Genomic DNA, 18,530 nt, shown 5'->3' with positions numbered 1-18,530 from the left:
GTAGTCTGCTGATCTACCAGTAATATTTTGCCAGATTTAATTTGGCAGCTCTTATGGCTGAACCATGAGTGTGCATCTTCCTCTGGCTGGAATGTTTCCTTTTGCCCACTGGGTAGGTCAGGCCACAAGTGGTTCCACACTGGGAAAGTCCCAAGTAAGACACTGAAAAGTATACTGTGTTAAACATAATTTACAATTTTCTGCATTGCCTTGTCTTTTATGAGCCTGTTAGTGTTCATGTAACTTTATATTCTGAGAGTCAGGCAAGACATCTAGAAATATACTCTGCCTGACAAAACAGTGAAGCATCCAAAAGACATTCAGAGTGACAGTTCCTTAACTATATGAAAAAAAATTATCATAACTTCTGAACAGTTTGTGTTAGAACATTCAAACTGCATGGCTGGCCTTGGGACTTGATAAGAATTACTATGTGCATGCATGGTTGGGTTTAGCAATGAAGCCCACTTGCATTTGGATGTGTTTGTCAATAAGTAAAATCGGCGCACTTGGGGGATTGAGAATCCACATTTTGCGATCAAGAAGGCTTTTCACCATCAACGGGGACTGTGTGGTGTGCAGTGTCCAGTCATGTGGTGTGCAGTGTCCAGTCACAGAATAATCCGTGCAATATTCCTTGATGGTACATGAAGGTTTTGGAAGATGATTTCAACCCCATTATCCAGAGTGACCCTGATTTCGACAAGATGTGGTACATGCAAGACCGAGCTCGACCCCATTGGAGCAGGAGAGCATTTGATGTCCTGGAGGAGCACTTTGGGGACCACATTCTCTGGCTCTGCGGTACTCAGAGGCCACTGGCATGGGTCTCTATTGGTCACCATATTCTCCGAATTTGAACACAAGTGACTCCTTTTTGTGGGGCTATAATAAAGACAAGGTGTACAGCAATGACCCCAAAATCATTGCTAATCTGAAAACAGCCATTCAGGAGGTCACTGACAGCATCGATGTTCTGACCCTTTAGTGAGTCATACACAGTTTCACTATTCATCTGTGCCACATAATCACCATGATGGCAGGCGTATCAAACATGTCATAACCAAATATCTGTAATGACTTTTACTTGTTGAGTAAAGTGTGTGTACACCATAGTTTTAACTAATTTACATTTTTTTCATATAATTCAATAATTGTCACACTGTAGATGGATGTCAGTGTAAACATACACACGTATATATGGTCGGCGGGTATGTACATGATAAAGGTGCAGTTAGCTTCAACAGGTATAATTGTGATCAGAGTACATTGTGGTTCATGATTAGCACTGTGACCAGGGCTGGAAGGGTATATAAGGGACATGAACAGTGTGAGATGTTCTGTGATCAACTGTGAAGAATACAGCATTATCAGCATCTGACAGGTGTCTGAAATTGTCCTCAATATGAGTCTTCATTTGAACAGCTGTTCGAATTGTGCAATGTCTAGATTTGTGGCCCATGCGGATGTGGCAGTGACACAAGGTTAGACGGTGTGAGGGTAAGCATGCCTGTCATCGTGGTTCTGTTCGACCATATCTGATTACTACACGAGAGAAGCACTGCACTGTGGATCAAGCACAATGTAATGTACCTGCCACCCAAGAACAAGTAATAGACTCCCTACAACATTCTGTGTCAACCTGCACCACTCATCAGAAACTAGCAGCCTCCAGACTAGGGAATTATCATCTCATGAATAGGTTGCCGATAACACCACAGCTGTGTTTGGAGTGCTGCTGGGACCAAGGATGCATGGACTGCTAATGTATGGGATCATGTTGTGTTCAACAGTGAATCATGTTTCTGTACTACCCTGGATGACCATCATTGGTGTGTATGGCAGCAACCTCAGGAGAGGTCCCATTCTTTGAATTTTTTGGTGAGGCACTACGGTATTACATCTCCCATCATGGTGTGGGGGACCATTCGGTATGACTACAGGTTACAGCTGTAGTGACTGAGGGAACTCTGATGGACATCCTGCGTAATCACCTGTTACATCTCATGGAAGGGTATTGTGGCACCATTCTTCAACAGGACAATGGATGTCCACACATGGAAAATGTATCTATGAACTGTGTGCATGATGCTGAGGTACTCTTAACGGCCTGATCTGGCACTGACAGAACACAGGTAGAAGCAGGTCAGACGTCAACTCTGCCGCAGTGCCCATATCTAGGATATCAAAAACCAGTTACAACAGTTGTGGACCAGCTTACCTTGGAACAGGGTATGGTGGCCTTGTGACTCCCTTTCCAAATAAATCACTGGGTGCATTGAGGCCAGAGGGTGTACAACTTCACACTGATATGTGGGTTCGTACTACCAAATTCTTTGTAAATATGTCTCAGTTTTAGGAGCAACATCTACAGCCATCTACATCTACATCTACATCTACATCCATACTCCACAAGCCACCTGACAGTGTGTGGCGGAGGGTACCCTGAGTACCTCTATCGGTTCTCCCTTCTATTCCAGTCTCGTATTGTTCGTGGAAAGAAGGATTGTCGGTATGCTTCTGTGTGGGCTCTAATCTCTCTGATTTTATCCTCATGGTCTCTTCGCGAGATATACGTAGGAGGGAGCAATATACTGCTTGATTCTTCGGTGAAGATATGTTCTCGAAACATTACAAAAGCCCGTACCGAGCTACTGAGCATCTCTCCTGCAGAGTCTTCCACTGGAGTTTATCTATCATCTCCGTAACGCTTTCGCGATTACTAAATGATCCTGTAACGAAGCGCGCTGCTCTCCATTGGATCTTCTCTATCTCTTCTATCAACCCTATCTGGTGTGGATCCCACACTGCTGAGCAGTATTCAAGCAGTGGGCGCACAAGCGTAGTGTAACCTACTTCCTTTGTTGTCGGATTGCATTTTCTTAGGATTCTTCCAATGAATCTCAGTCTGGCATCTGCTTTACCGATGATCAACTTTATATGTTCATTCCATTTTAAATCACTCCTAATGCGTACTCCCAGATAATTTATCGAGTTAACTGCTTCCAGTTGCTGACCTGCTATTTTGTAGCTAAATGATAAGGGACCTATCTTTCTACGTATTCGCATCACATTACACTTGTCTACATTGAGATTCAATTGCCATTCCGTGCACCATGCGTCAATTCGCTGCAGATCCACATGCATTTCAGTACAATTTTCCATTGTTGCAACCTCTCGATACACCACAGCATCATCTGCAAAAAGCCTCAGTGAACTTCCGATGTCATCCACCAGGTCATTTATGTATATTGTGAATAGCAACGGTCCTATGACACTCCCCTGCGGCACACCTGAAATCACTCTTACTTTGGAAGACTTCTCTCCATTGAGAATGACATGCTGCGTTCTGTTATCTAGGAACTCTTCAATCGAATCACACAATTGATCTGATAGTCCGTATGCTCTTACTTTGTTCATTAAACGACTGTGGGGAACTGTGTCAAACGCCTTGCGGAAGTCAAGAAACACGGCATCTACCTGTGAACCCGTGTCTAAAGCCTTCTGAGTCTCGTGGACGAATAGCGCGAGCTTGGTTTCACACGACCGTCTTTTTCGAAACCCATGCTGATTCCTACAGAGTAGATTTCTAGTCTCCAGAAAAGACATTATACTCGAACATAATACGTGTTCCAAAATTCTACAACTGATCGACGTTAGAGATATATGTCTATAGTTCTGCACATTCTGTTTGACGTCCCTTCTTGAAAACGGGGATGACCTGTGCCCTTTTCCAATCTTTTGGAATGCTTCGCTCTTCTAGAGACCTACGGTACACCGCCGCAAGAAGGGGGGCAAGTTCCTTCGCGTACTCTGTATAAAATCGAACTGGTATCCCATCAGGACCAGCGGCCTTTCCTCTTTTGAGCGATTTTATTCTTTCTCTATCCCTTTGTCGTCTATTTCAATATTACCATTTTGTCAACTGTGCAACAATCTAGAGAAGGAAGCACACTGCAGTCTTCCTCTGTGAAACAGCTTTGGAAGAAGACATTTAGTATTTCGGCCTTTAGTCTGTCATCCTCTGTTTCAGTACCATTTTGGTCACAGAGTGTCTGGACATTTCGTTTTGATCCACCTACCGCTTTGACATAGGACCAAAATTTCTTAGGATTTTCTGCCAAGTCAGTACATAGAACTTTACTTTCGAATTCATTGAAAGCCTCTCGCATAGCCCTCCTCACACTACGTTTCGCTTCACGTATTTTTTGTTTGTCTGCAAGGCTTTGGCTATGTTTATGTTTGCTGTGAAGTTCCCTTTGCTTCCGCAGCAGTTTTCTAACTCTTTTGCAAGCCATAGTAAAATTCATGGCATAGGAGTCTCTGCACTGTACCACATATTAGGATTTCTTCATATAGCAAGGGTGAGAACAAAGCACAAAACCCTTTGTGCATGCTGTAATTATTCTATGTTGCAGATGGTTGTAGCATAGGCCTATTCTTAGATTCCTCATGTATTCCTGGTTCTTGAAACTTTGCAAGTAGGCTTTCGCTGTTTAGTTGATGTATTTCGCCGAGTGTCTGCCAGTTTGAGGATTATCAGTACTTCACTGGCACTCTCCTGTGAGTCAGACATTCATGTACCCATTCGTGCTGCCCATCTTTGTACAGTGGGAGGACAAAAATATGGAAACCCCAGAACATCACACATTACCATGGGTGATACACTGCAGGAAGAATACTGTAAAAAAAAAAATCAAATGGCTCTGAGCACTATGGGATTTAACATCTGAGGTCATCGGTCCCCTAGACTTAAAGCTACTTAAACCTAACTAATCTAAGGACATCACACACATCCATGTCCAAGGCAGGATTCGATCCTGAGACCGTAGCAACAGGGCGGTTCTGGACTGAAGCACCTAGAACCACATGGCCACAGTGGCCGGCAAGAATTTTGGCATTCAAAACAGCTTTCATTAGTCTCGGAAAGGATAAATACATGTCCTGTGTAGGTTTCAAGGGAATCTTCTGTATACTATTCTTTCTGCAAATTAGAGGCAAGCTTAGGTAACAATAATGGAGGTGGACAGGGATCACGCACCCTACTCTCCAAAGTAGACCACAAAGGCTCGATAATATTGTGATGTGGTGACCGTGATGGCCAATGGGGATGCAACAACTCGTCCTCGTTTCACAAAACCATGATGCTAGCTGTGTGACCATTGCCCTGTTGTCTTGGAACACATCATCACCACTAGGAAACAAATATTGTACCATGAGATGAGCCTGATCAGCAAGAATGGTCACATAATCCTTAGCAGTAATTCCATCTTACAGAGTATCCCTGGGGCCAATGGAATATCACAATGTGGCTGCCCATATCATCATCAAATCCCTGCCATGTTTCACTTTTGGAATGTAAATTTGGCCAAACGTTGGAAGATTATGCTGACCAAATGACTTTCTTCCATTGCTTCATAGTCAAGTTTTGTGGTTTCTGTCCCACGTTTTCCTGTTATGGGCATTTGCATCGCTGGTTTTGGAAATCTAACTTGCTCTGCAGTTCCCTGCTTATGGAGCTCTTCATGTTGATTTTCTGTTAACAGGGTTTGCGAGTGCAAAATTCAGTTCTTCAGTGACTTTTGCAGCTGCCGTACACATATCTTTAATCACAATCCCTATAAATGACTGACTGTCATGATCAGCTGACAAATACTTTCGTCCAAGTTGTGACTAAGAGGGTGACGGTTCTCTGCTTTCCCTGTATGCGGTATAAATCTATGATATGGTGACTCTTTAAACACCAAATGCTTTGGCTGCCTTGGATATGGAAGCACTCGACATACAAGCACCAACAATTCACCCTTATTCAAATCCACTTAGCTCCTACGTAATGTATTCGCAACTACACAGAACACAAGTCTGACCACAACTGACAGTGCAACATATTGCGTACACAGCAGCAGTGGTGTTCATGGTCAAATACAACAGCACAAACTCCAGACTCGGCAAGCATCTGCATTTATATTCAAGCATGCGTTTCTCACTGTGTTTATATATTTTTGTCCAACACCTGCATATGATCAATGTCCCCTGTCAGCACTACCTGGTACAGCTCTCACATACTTCAGTAATATTCTAGGATGGATCAAATGAGGTTTCTTTATAAGCAATCTCCTTTATACTCTGAGTGTATTTTCTCTGTGTTCTACCAATGAACCAAAGTCTTCTACTTTGTTAACCTAAGATTGAGCCTATGTGACCACGGCGTTTCATATCCAGACAAATTTTTATAGTCAGGTATTTGTGTTGGTTGACTGATTCCACTTTTGAATTGTTGATAGGATACTATGTTTTTGCTTCTTGTAACCAGGAAAATTGCCAGCATCGATTAAAAGAGGTTTGAAATCATTTACTACAGCCAATCAATTCCAGCCACTGTGTAACCACCTCCAGTGCTAAAAAAGTGCAAGACATAAAATCAGACCTGAAGATCATATAAGATAACACAAGTACAGTCACATTGAGTACATTATAACCATAATGTATAGCACATACCAAATACTGAAGTCTTGAAGACTCATGAAATAAAAGCACATGTTACATCTTCAACAGGGGGTCAGTACAGAAAAACATAGCAGCTAATGAACAAATTTTGGACTGATCCTGCAGATTATAATCACATGCATCAAAGCTCGGTACATGATGTAGGCACCACAGTGACCCCTATATTCAAATAACCCGATATACATGATATATTTTATTGCAAAAAGGGGGAGCTAAGATTGTTTATAAAAGAACAGTAAACCCAATTAAAATTAAAAACACATTCTTTGCAAACCGAGATATCAAGAAATATAAATGATATAAAAATGCAGCAGTAAGAGAAAATACACCCTCTAATGTACCATTCATAAAACCATCAACAAACATAAACAAAGTTTACAAGACAGTAGCTCAATTAATAAATGAATAAATCCAACACATTATAACATTTTGCACACTACTGTTTTATATTAATTTTCGTTTTTATTTTTGCTGCACCGATAAATGAAAACTTCTAAACCAAACGAGTGGAGTGGATGACTGCGGTAAACTTCATAGAAAAATATCATAAATGTCCATAATAATACATAACAAACCTATCAGGGGGTCAAATAATCACATAGTTTGATTTTATGTTACGCTTTTCATAAAATGCATAATTTTATACAGAGTTATTTCCAAAAAGTCTGGGATCACTATTAATATTGTTTGGCAGGTCATTAACATACAAAACGAACAACAATGGTCCCAACATACACACTTCCCTAGAACATGACTGATGTTACTTACACATCTGTCAATGACTTTCCATCCAAGATAACGTGCTGCCCAGAACTCCTTGAGCAAGTTACAGATTTTGTTTGGTTCCCCATCTGATCTTACTTTTGGTAGTGTGAAGCGTATGTAGATTGCTCAGCTGGTAGGAACGCAACTTCCAGAAGGCAAAGGTTTGAGTTGAAGCTTCTTCAATGTTTTAGTGCAGTCTCCATTTCGCTCCATGCCTAAATGTATGCTCTGGTACAAGTCAAGACTTATTAGGCCTACTTGTTTGGATCATGATGGGAAGAGGTCACTTCTCATCACAGATATCAGCTAGTTATGGAGAATTTGGTTGCCTTTACTGGAGTAGAATTTCTTATATTTGCCTGTGAATTATAGTCTTTGTATTCCAATGGTAGTAGCTATCAACTGATTTCTGCCAGTAACAAAACTTTCTTCCGAGTTGTACATTGGTAAGAATTACTGCTGTTAATTAAACAACATACAGCTCTTAAAGTTATGACGAGCTTAGTGCTATATGAATATCATGAATTACATGTACAGTATATGATAATCAGTAGCAGCCAAATAAATTCTCATTAAACATTGAACAATAAATTCGTAGTACATCCTTTCAGATTGATGGATTTGAACAGGTCTAGTGCATTCACAAACCCTGCAAACTGCATGAAGTTCATACAGCCCTTACGTACGGAGATGCATGGCTTTGAACTTACACTGTTGTAGAAACTCATTCAATGAAGAGCAACTCTGAGTGTATGGAATACACTGGACTCTTTTAGTCAACAAAGTAGATAAGTGGAAGCAATACTAAACGCCAACCCATGTGTCTTTTGTGCAATACTTATTTGTGTGCTTGGGAAGATCAGTTGGATTCTGTAGAAATGTTGGAACACGTGAAGCAATACTGACCCTACGACTTATCTTAGAAGCTAGATTAAGGAAGGGCAAACCTACGTTTCAAGCATTTGTAGACTTAGAGAAAGCTTTTGAAAATGTTCACTGGAATACTCCCTTTCGATTTCTGAAGGTGGCAGGGCTAAAATACAGGGAGTGAAAGGCTATTTACAATTTGTACAGAAACCAGATGGCAATTACAAGAGTCAAGGGGCACGAAAGGGAAGCAGTGGTTGGGAAGGGAGTGAAACAGGGTTGTAGCCTGTCCCCGATGTTATTCAATCTGTATATTGAGCAAGCAGTAAAGGAAACAAAAGAAAAATTTGGTGAATGAATTAAAATCCGTGGAGAAGAAATAAAAACTTTAAAGTTTGCCACTGACATTGTAATTCTGTCAGAGACAGCAAAGGACCTGGAAGAGCAGTTGAATGGAATGGACAGTGTCTTGAAAGGAGGATATCAACAAACGGAAAACGAGGATAATGGAATGGAGTCGCATTACATAGGGTGATACTCAGGGAATTAGATTAGGAAATGAGACACTTGAAGTAGTAAATGAGTTTTGCTATTTGAGGAGCAAAATAAGTGATGATGGTCCAAGTAGAGAGGATATAAAGTATAGACTGGCAATGGCAAGGAAAGCGTTTCTAAAGAAGAGAAATTTGTTAACATCGAGTAGAGATTTAAGTATCAGGAAGTCGTTTCTGAAAGTATTTGTGTGGAGTGTAGTCATGTATGGAAGTGAAACATGGACGATAAATAGTTTAGACAAGAATTGAATAGAAGCTTTCGAAATTTGGTGCTACAGAAGAATGCTGAAGATTAGATGGGTAGATTACATAACTAATGAGGTATTGAATAGAATTGGAGAGAAGAGAAATTTGTGGCACAACTTGACTAGAAGAAGGGATCGGTTGGTAGGACATGTTCTGAGGCGTCAATGGATCATCAATTTAGTACTGTAGGGCAGCGTGGAGGGTAAAAATCGTAGAGGGAGACCAAGAGATGATTACACTAAGCAGATTCAGAAGGATGTAGGTTGTAGTAGGTACTGGGAGATGAAGAAGCTTGCACAGGATAGAGTAGCATGGAGAGCTGCATCAAACCAGTCTCTGGACTAAAGACCACAACAACAACAGAGAGTACAGTTCCGTGAACATGTGAGCTTGTTTAATGGGCAAGTGGATCAAAGAACTGGCGCCACTAGCAAGTGTGACATTAGAAACCATGTTTATATGGAAACACTTCAAACGAAATCCAAAGGCAATACTACAGTGATATATTTTCGGAATCTGTCGTCAGGCTTCCTGAGAAGAAGTGGTGATACTTGGCATTCGTTACAGTTATTATTATCCACCTCTGACTTCAGAGAATTTTTAGTTCAGTCACAATGAAAAGGGCTGCAAGTTATGACAGCTGACTTCCGCCGTGCGACTTGTAGAAAGGGTACTAGGAAAGTTTTCCTGTACCGCTTTAATTATTTAATTTTTTCGAAGTAATTTCCACCACACGGAATACACCTCCCCATCCCCCGAAAACAATCTCTAAACCAGCTATCCCAAGTTTCTGTACGAAGTAAGGCACACTATCTGTCCCAAGCCCTCAGGAGGTCCTCAACACTTGAAAACTTCCCTCCTATCAGCTTTATTTTCACATGCAGAAACAGTGCAAAGCCACAAGGGGCAAGGTTTGGACTCAAAAGAGCGTGCTCAAGAAATTTTAGTCCTGTACGCGGCAAATATTCGGTGTATTCTTTAACGCACTGAGGTGGAGCCTTGTCGTGATGGAGGAACCAGGGTCCACACTCGACTTCGGCCGCAGTTTCTTCGAAGACTGGACGACTTTGGACAGACACTGCTCAGTGTACTACTTAGCTGCGACTGTCTTCTGTGTGTCCATAACAACACACTCCACAGTTCCACTCGATTCGAAAAAAGCGATCATTTTCTTCTTTACTGATCGGGTTTTCTGACAGCTACATGTGTGTCGTCTTCTTCAAAGAGCCAGATTTTGTTTTGAGTCTTGGTCGACACGTCATTACAGTACAGTCAAGTCTCGTTACCTGTCACGATGTTATTCACATACTGAGAATGTCCCTTAGAAAACTTCTTTAACATGTCCCGGCACAAAGTCGCACATCATGCCTGTCATGTGCTCTTCTGTCAATCTACACAGCAGAGACAACGAAGTTTCTTTACTTTCATATGTAGTCCAGTCAAATAGCAGTTATACCTTGCAAAAGGTGGGATAGAAGAGTTTATTTTTTCAGCTCGTTCATATGTTTGGAAAGATTAGAAAACCGAGTTTTGCCAACAAAATTTCGCTTGGGAAAACTTTATGCAGTAAAAAAACATGGAAAATTTCGGCCTTTTTCAGTTTTTTCAAAATATCTCAGTTTTTTTTGCTCCTATCGCTTTAGCGTCTATTTTCTTTTTTAAAGAGCACAAAATTCTCTACAAATTTGATTATTGCCATTTTTTCTACTCCCAATATCTAAGGCGCTACAGCGCCGCGAAAGGCGTGAGTGAACAGAATATATTCACTGTCAAACTTGTAAGATGCAGTGGAAAACCACTTGTCCTCTGCATTTCCTCACCTTGGCTTTAAGAAAAATATGTTTTCAATGCCTTGCCCCAAATTGGTCATGAGCCCAAGCAGGTCAACATCTTCTTCTACAATGAGAACACTTCCAAAATCTTTGGTTCTTGAAATGGCAGATGTTACAATCATAACGTCAGCATCTTCTTGTGCCTGGTGTACTTCAATGCTACACACCAGAAATTCCTTTCTAACAAGTGTGATCAAACGCGTCTTGTTTCGTTCGTTGTACAAGAACTTGCCCTGAGGGACTTGGTTCACCAACTCTGATTCAACCACAACGTCAACGGAAGAATGTTTTTTGAACCTACGAATCCTCTCAGCACTCTTTGTGCTACATTTGTCTCCCTCATATGGATACCCATCAAATACAATAGCAAATTGAGATCCAAAATGACGTTTCAGGTAAGAAACATAGCTTTGGGCTATTGACTTGAAGCAAATATTTCGAGTCCAAGTCACTTTGTGGATAAGGTACCCTCCATCAGTGACAAAAAATTTACTTGGTCCACCTGACTTCACATCTTCCACTGGAACGAAGGCATTGTAGAATGAAGATTTTGTTCCTTTTTGCATGCTTTTTCTGAGAATAGGGACATTGGGGAAGGAGCAAGTTCATATTTCAGAAAGGCTTTTAACTCTTTTTCACTCTGTTTCATTAAAAAAATCATTTGGAAAAGATTTAAAGGATCAACAGGAGTAATTTTAGTGCTCCCAGCTTTTACAGAATTGAACGCAGAAAGGAGAATCACAACTCTTCGTGACACATATGACAATTAACATCCTCCGTTCCGACAACACCACTGCTCATAGACATTATAAAATCACTTTCAGGGAAGGGAGGGTGCACTGAAAACCAATCACGCAGCTAATGCAAGTCTATGCCATCTCATGCGGTGTGACAGCTTCTTGCATCTACGTGCTGTTCTGATGTTACTGCCCTCACTTCGCAATACGACTCAATTTCTTCACAAATGTTCTGCATGTGAATCATACCCAATGTCCATCTGGCTAATGCACTATCCGTAATTCCTCGGCCAGAAGTAAGTCCTCCAGAAGTCTTCATGGTTCTCATAAATGTTTGTTCTATAGTCATGTCAGAAGGAACCCCTGACCAATACTTTTCTGATCGCCGGATTGTAAAATGTCCTTTCGTTGTGAACTTCTCATATTCTGATAAACCCATTTTTTCCTCGAGTCTCAACATATCCTGTTAAGTAGAGGTGGCCACTTCTAACGTACATAAAATGTCCAGTTGAATGGAAGTAGGGAAGCATTTTTCTCACGCTTTCAAGATGAAGTTTTCAGTTGCCTGATTTATCCGCTTCAATAAATTGTTTCATGAGAGTGACCATCTTGTAGTACTGAACCCATAATTTTGCTGTGGGCCCCTTACTTTCAATCGGTTTCAGGGCAGTTACAATTTTTTTTATGACTTGTTCCCTGAGAACACTGGTATCCTGGCCAACTGACAGTTCTAACGCACCACAAGGAGAACACAAGTCATTCAGTGTCCAACGTTTATCTTCTGTTAGCTCAATGTGATCTCACACTTGACAGGCCAAAGCAAGGTGACACAATGCGCTCACACAACCCTGGAATATGCATGTCGTGACAAAATCTTTTCAACGCTGTTTTCAGCGAATATTACACCAAATAAGTCCTTTAATCTACTCCCACCCATGAAACGTCCTGGCAGATTAAAACTGTGTGCCGGACCGAGACTCGAACGCGGGACCTTTGCCTTTCGCGGGCAAGTGCTCTACCAACTGAGCTACCCAAGCACGATTCACGCCCCGTCCTCACAGCTTTACTTCTGCCAGTACCTCGTATCCTACCTTACAAATTTTACAGAAGCTCTCCTGCGAAACTTGCAGAACTAGCACTCCTGAAAGAAAGGGTATTGCGGAGACATGGCTTAACCACAGCCTAGGGGATGTTTCCAGAATGATATTTTCACTCTGCAGCGGAGTGTGCGCTGATATGAAACTTCTTGGCAGATTAAAACTGGGTGCACACTCAGTTGGTAGAGCACTTGCCCGCGAAAGGCAAAGGTCCCGAGTTCGAGTCTCAGTTTTAATCTGCCAGGAAGTTTCATATCAGCGCACACTCCGCTGCAGAGTGAAAATAACATTCTGGAAACATCCCCTAGGCTGTGGCTAAGCCATATCTCCGCAATATCCTCTCTTTCAGATACAGTATATATGGTGTCATAATGGATTGGTGATGAATTAAGAAATGGAAGACACTTTATTTTAGAACGTTCATATTCTTTGCCTGTCATAAAGCGTTCCATGTAACCATTCCATCCTGAAACAACTGCATTCAGAGGCCATTTACAATATAACCACGTAATTTCCGCTGTTGAGATGACGATCTCACCTTTTGCAGGAGCAATTATGTCCAAATATTAAATTTTTATAGCCTTCAGCCCTCCAACTTGTGTTCTGTGGAATGGCTGTGTGTCATTTTTTCCGGCTTCACTAACAAGTTGAGCTGAGGGACGATGATTCAACTTTTTAATATTTTTCTGAGGAAGCAATGCATCATGAGGAGTAACACACATTATACCTCACATTGCATGAAAAGTACCAGTTCCATCTAGGGTGTTTACATTGAAATCTACATTATCAAACACAAATTGGCAAAATGTGTCACTTCGTTGTCGTTCGTTGTCAAGCTGAAGGATTGAAGACACTTCCAATAACGCAGCTTCCGTATAAGATGCTGCAAAGCCAAGGGAAGACAAAACCTGGATGAGATGTTTTGAGCCAAACTTCCGGTACAAGTATGCGCCGATAGCAGTCAAAAGTGATGAAATAAATGAACGTGGCCTCACAGCACTTATGAGTACACGAGCAAGAGAAACACATATTTTCCTCCATTTTCTGGGAGACCGCTTGTGTTTCAAAATTATAGTTTCAAAGAGCAATCTTACAGATTCTGGTATGATAGACTCTTCATCACATAAAAAATTATCAGAGGGTTAGTACTGTTTTACATCGTACACTACTGATCTTATATCGTCTGATATGATATTTGCAGCTGCTTTGACGATTCGTAGTCCTTCTTGCTGAGGATCTGAATTTCTTTTGGTGTACCAATTTTCACTGAGTGGTTGGTGCCCAACATTCTTGAAACATACGTCTGTTGGCTTTGGAGCTGTTTCAGCTATCACCACATCGTCACCATATTTCTGGAAAAGGTGAGCTTTGACAGTTCGAATATCAGGACGGGCTGATGTGGGTATTTGCTCTAACAGATCGTCCATAGAAAACTGACATTCTTCCGTACTGGTTTCCAGGTAGGCAAATATAGCCTCCATGCCTTCATCTACTTGTGTTGCACGTCGGTAACCTCGTTTCTCTCCAGTAGCTGAAACACGGTGAAAGAACTTTCTGTATCAAAATCTGTGGTACCACCCATCTGCAGCAACCAAATCATTTACATTTTGAATTCGCTCTATCACTTGTTGACCAAATTCATCACCACGTCATTTAGCCTGGTCTAATACTGTCGATTACACTCTTAATTTCATTACTTTGTGAACAAAATTTCGTTTGGTATATGGCAGTCATAACTGCTTGGTTAAAAAGTCATCAGAATTCCCTTTTGCACATAAGAAGCATTTCTCTTTGAAATTGATATGACCTTTTTCCTGCGACCGACATAACACGCCTGTTGGTTCCTGCGGATGTTGAAGGCTAGCTGCTATCATTCTCTCATTAATGTACTTCTTGCAGCATACTTCATGCACCATCACTTCACTGAGCGTTTTCAAAAAACGGGTGTGAGCAGGCTCCCTGCGTTTAGCACTACAATCGATAAGTGTGCTCAGTCCTTTCTTTTTCACATTGCGTCTACCACTCACTACTGTTTTTTCGCAAATGAAACACAAATTCATGTCAGACCTACTCATTTTCAGCACCACAACATATACTGAATGGAAGCAACTCCAAACTGTAGGATCCTTATTGTTGTGTGCTAATAGCTGTCAGCGCGCTGTGAACAATCACCAGAGATAATCGCCTTCCGCCCGCCAAAGAATAAATACGCTTTTGTCCGCTAAAAAACAATTTCTACATACTTTTTCTTATAACTGATCATTAACGTCAATCAACTGTAGAAAATGTACAGCACCTGCATGCAATCGTATTACATATTGTAACACAAATGAACTTCACGCAATCCGACGTGAATGTGTTCGGAGTTACTGAATATGATGCTGTTTGTCCTGGCACTGCAGCAGAGTGAGATGGTAAATTCCAATGAATAACATAATGAGTAATATGTTTATACTACACAAATAGAAACTGAAATAACAGTGTTCAAAAATTAGGTAATTTGGCACTTTGCTCGAAATTTGAAGAAATGGTATTTTTTGACGCCCTGTAGCGCCCTAGATACTGAGAGTAGAAAAAAATGGTAAGAATCAAATTTGTAGAGAATTTTGTGCTCTTTAAAAAAAGAAAATAGACGTCAAAGCGATAGGAACAAATGAAACTGATATATTTTGAAGAAAACTGAAAAAAGTCCGAAATTTTCGAAGTTTTTTGACTGCAGAAAGTTTTCCCAAGAGAAATTTAGTTGGCAAAACCTGGGTTTCTAACCTTTCCAACAATATGAACAAGTTAAAAAAATAAAATCTTCTACCCACCTTTTGCAAGGTACAGGCTTTTTTTCTGACAGTTTCACTGGACTAATGATCATGCAGAATCGGATGAATTTCTGGTGCATTTAGCCCTTAGGTATCCTCTACCTGCTTATGGTCATTCGCCTGTTTTCCTCTAGCATTTTCCTCACAGCATCAATGTTTTCCTCCGTAACTGTTGATTGTGGCCTTGCCGTGCTCTCGGCGTCCACCGGAGTGAAATTTCCTCTTTTAAATTCTCTCTTCCACATGAATAGAGTTAAACGATGTGGACACTCATCACTGACTGCAAGCATCATTTCTTCAAAACATTGGCCTATGTTTAAATCTCGCGCGAAGTTGTACCGTCATCTGCCCGAATCTCACTTCGTAACCAAGATGTCATGGCAAGGACTTCGAACTAATCCTGCCAGCGAACGGCTGCGCTGACAGATTTGCACAGCGACTACACTGCAAGTATGAAGTAGTCTCAGAACACAGCAACAATCAGCCTTCTGCGACTTCTTGTTGCGTCGTATTGCAAAACTTTCCTATTACTCTTTGTATGTCATCGTTGTCCATTGTAACTTACAATGAAATGATACAAACCGACCTGCTGTTTCGCCGATCAACTGTAATTACTTGTAAAAAAGCTCAATCTGTAACAACATATTTACATTAGAAACGTATTCAACTGATGTATTCTACTGCACTTCTTTCCATACTTAATGGCAAGTTACAAATTACCTTCATTGATTTGTATTTATTTTAGGAAAAAGTTGATTTTGTGTTCCTCAGCGCTGTTGCCGTAGTACTAAATTGAAATATTGCGAAAATTTTTGCTGCGGCTTGTAACACAGCTGGACTCGGTGTCTCTGAACCACAGCATTGCAACGTACCTTCAAATTTTACTCCGCCTCGCGTGCAGAAGTGGTGTCTTCAGCAACATGTAGGAACGCATTAAAAGGCCGCTAAAATGTGCCACTTATTAGATAATGTTTCAAACGTACATTCAGTATAACATCTTCCCCTGAAAAGAACTGCGTAAACATCCAGTTCCAAAGATAAGGCTTTTCCAGCAAAACGTCACATTACATTCGTGGAAAAACCAAATGTCTTATCTGCAACGATTACAAGTGCAGTATCCGGTTTTGGAGTTTCTGGCAATTGGTGTTGGCTTTTTTTTTTTTTTAGGTACGTCTCTTCTCAACTACTGATTTCACGAAGAGACAAGAATAAGAGCTTTCAGTGAAGCAATGATCGCAAACAGCCAAAAGTACGACAGAAAAGAAGTGCTTGCAGAGCCTTCAAGCAGCACGGAGGCAGCCGACAGTTGAGCTACTGCCTGACATCTAAGCTAAGTGCGTCCATTCAAGATCAAGGTTGTCGCGATTTCCCCTATTAAGACAGAAAGACGGGCCGATTTCCAATGAGCACAGCCACTTTTCTTCCCCACCATCAGCTTGTGCGACGTCTCTATGACCACACCATCGGCGGGATGTTAAACCCTATTTTTCTTTCTTTCCACAACAATCGAGACTTCAGCTCTGTAGATCCAAGACCAACTGCTCCAAGCAGTTCTTTGCATCCAAATCTTCCAGTGTGAAACGGGTCTTTAATAGTAGCGAAAGCTGACCACATATATGCTGCCTTATCATTGTTAGAGACGATGGCCGATAACGATCGATTTTGCTTGATGACTATGAGTATTACTGCTGTTCCCGAGATATCTACTAGCGCTTAATGTACAGAGTCATCGAGAGAAAGGCAGCGAAAAAGACAAAACTGATCCTTTTAAACAAATAATGCACAGGGAGATTAGGTATCTCAAAGCGGAGGCCATTTACTGAAGATGTACTGCAAGCGCGTCTAATCTTTTTTCAATAAGGCGTATTTCTGGACAGGTAGTAAAATCCTCGATTGACGGAGGGATAAGGTTTTAAATTTATGTAAGTGGTGACATAGTTACGGAAAGCCTTTAACTGTTAAAGAACCCTCCCTCCCCCCCGCCCCCTCTCCCCACACACACAAACACACACACACACACGAACTATAAATCGCTTGCGATGTCGAGCCCGGGCAATTTACGTAGCAATTTCGAAGTTCTGCTATGGAAAATGAAGTGATACGTTTAGCAAAAATTGTAGTTGATCTCCGTAAGTCGGCTAACACTTGCAAAAAATTAAATTAAAAAAAAACGGGAATTGAAGTTTATTGAACTTGTTTTGGAACGCTTTTCTTGGGAACTGTAGGCTATGTTACAGAATACATTACATTTATTATTGAGGGTAAGTGTGTTGTATACAGGGTGTTACAAAAAGGTACGGCCAAACTTTCAGGAAACATTCCTCACACACAAATAAAGAAAAGAAGTTATGTGGACATGTGTCCGGAAACGCTTAATTTCCATGTTAGAGCTCATTTTAGTTTCGTCAGTATGTACTGTACTTCCTCGATTCACCGCCAGTTGTCCTAATTGAAGGAAGGTAATGTTGACTTCGGTGCTTGACATGCGACTCATTGCTCTACAGTACTAGCATCAAGTACATCAGTACGTAGCATCAACAGGTTAGTGTTCATCACGAACGTGGTTTTGCAGTCAGTGCAATGTTTACAAATGCGGAGTTGGCAGATGCCCATTTGATGTAAGGATAATCACGGGGCAATAGCCGTGGCGCGGTACGTTTGTATCGAGACAGATTTCCAGGACGATGGTGTCCCGGCAGGAAGACGTTCGAAGCGATTGATCGGCGTTTTAGGGAGCACGGAACATTCCAGCCCATGACTTGCGACTGGGGAAGACCTAGAACGACGAGGACACCTGCAATGGACGAGGCAATTCTTCGTGCAGTTGACGGTAACCCTAATGTCAGCGTCACAGAAGTTGCTGCTGTACAAGGTAACGTTGACCACGTCACTGTATGGAGAGTGCTACGGGAGAACCAGTTGGTTTCGTACAATGTACAGCGTGTGCAGGCACTATCAGCAGTTGATTGGCCTCCACGGGTACACTTCTGCGAATAGTTCATCCAACAGTGTGTCAATCCTCATTTCAGTGCAAATATTCTCTTTACGGATGAGGCTTCATTCCAACGTGATCAAATTGTACATTTTCACAATCAACATGTGTGGGCTGACG

The sequence above is a fragment of the Schistocerca gregaria genome, chromosome 4 (genome assembly GCF_023897955.1).
Source record: "Schistocerca gregaria isolate iqSchGreg1 chromosome 4, iqSchGreg1.2, whole genome shotgun sequence".
NCBI classification, from domain to species: Eukaryota; Metazoa; Arthropoda; class Insecta; order Orthoptera; family Acrididae; genus Schistocerca; species Schistocerca gregaria.
The sequence above is the reverse complement of the archived record's forward strand: the minus strand, read 5'-3'. Positions refer to the sequence as shown.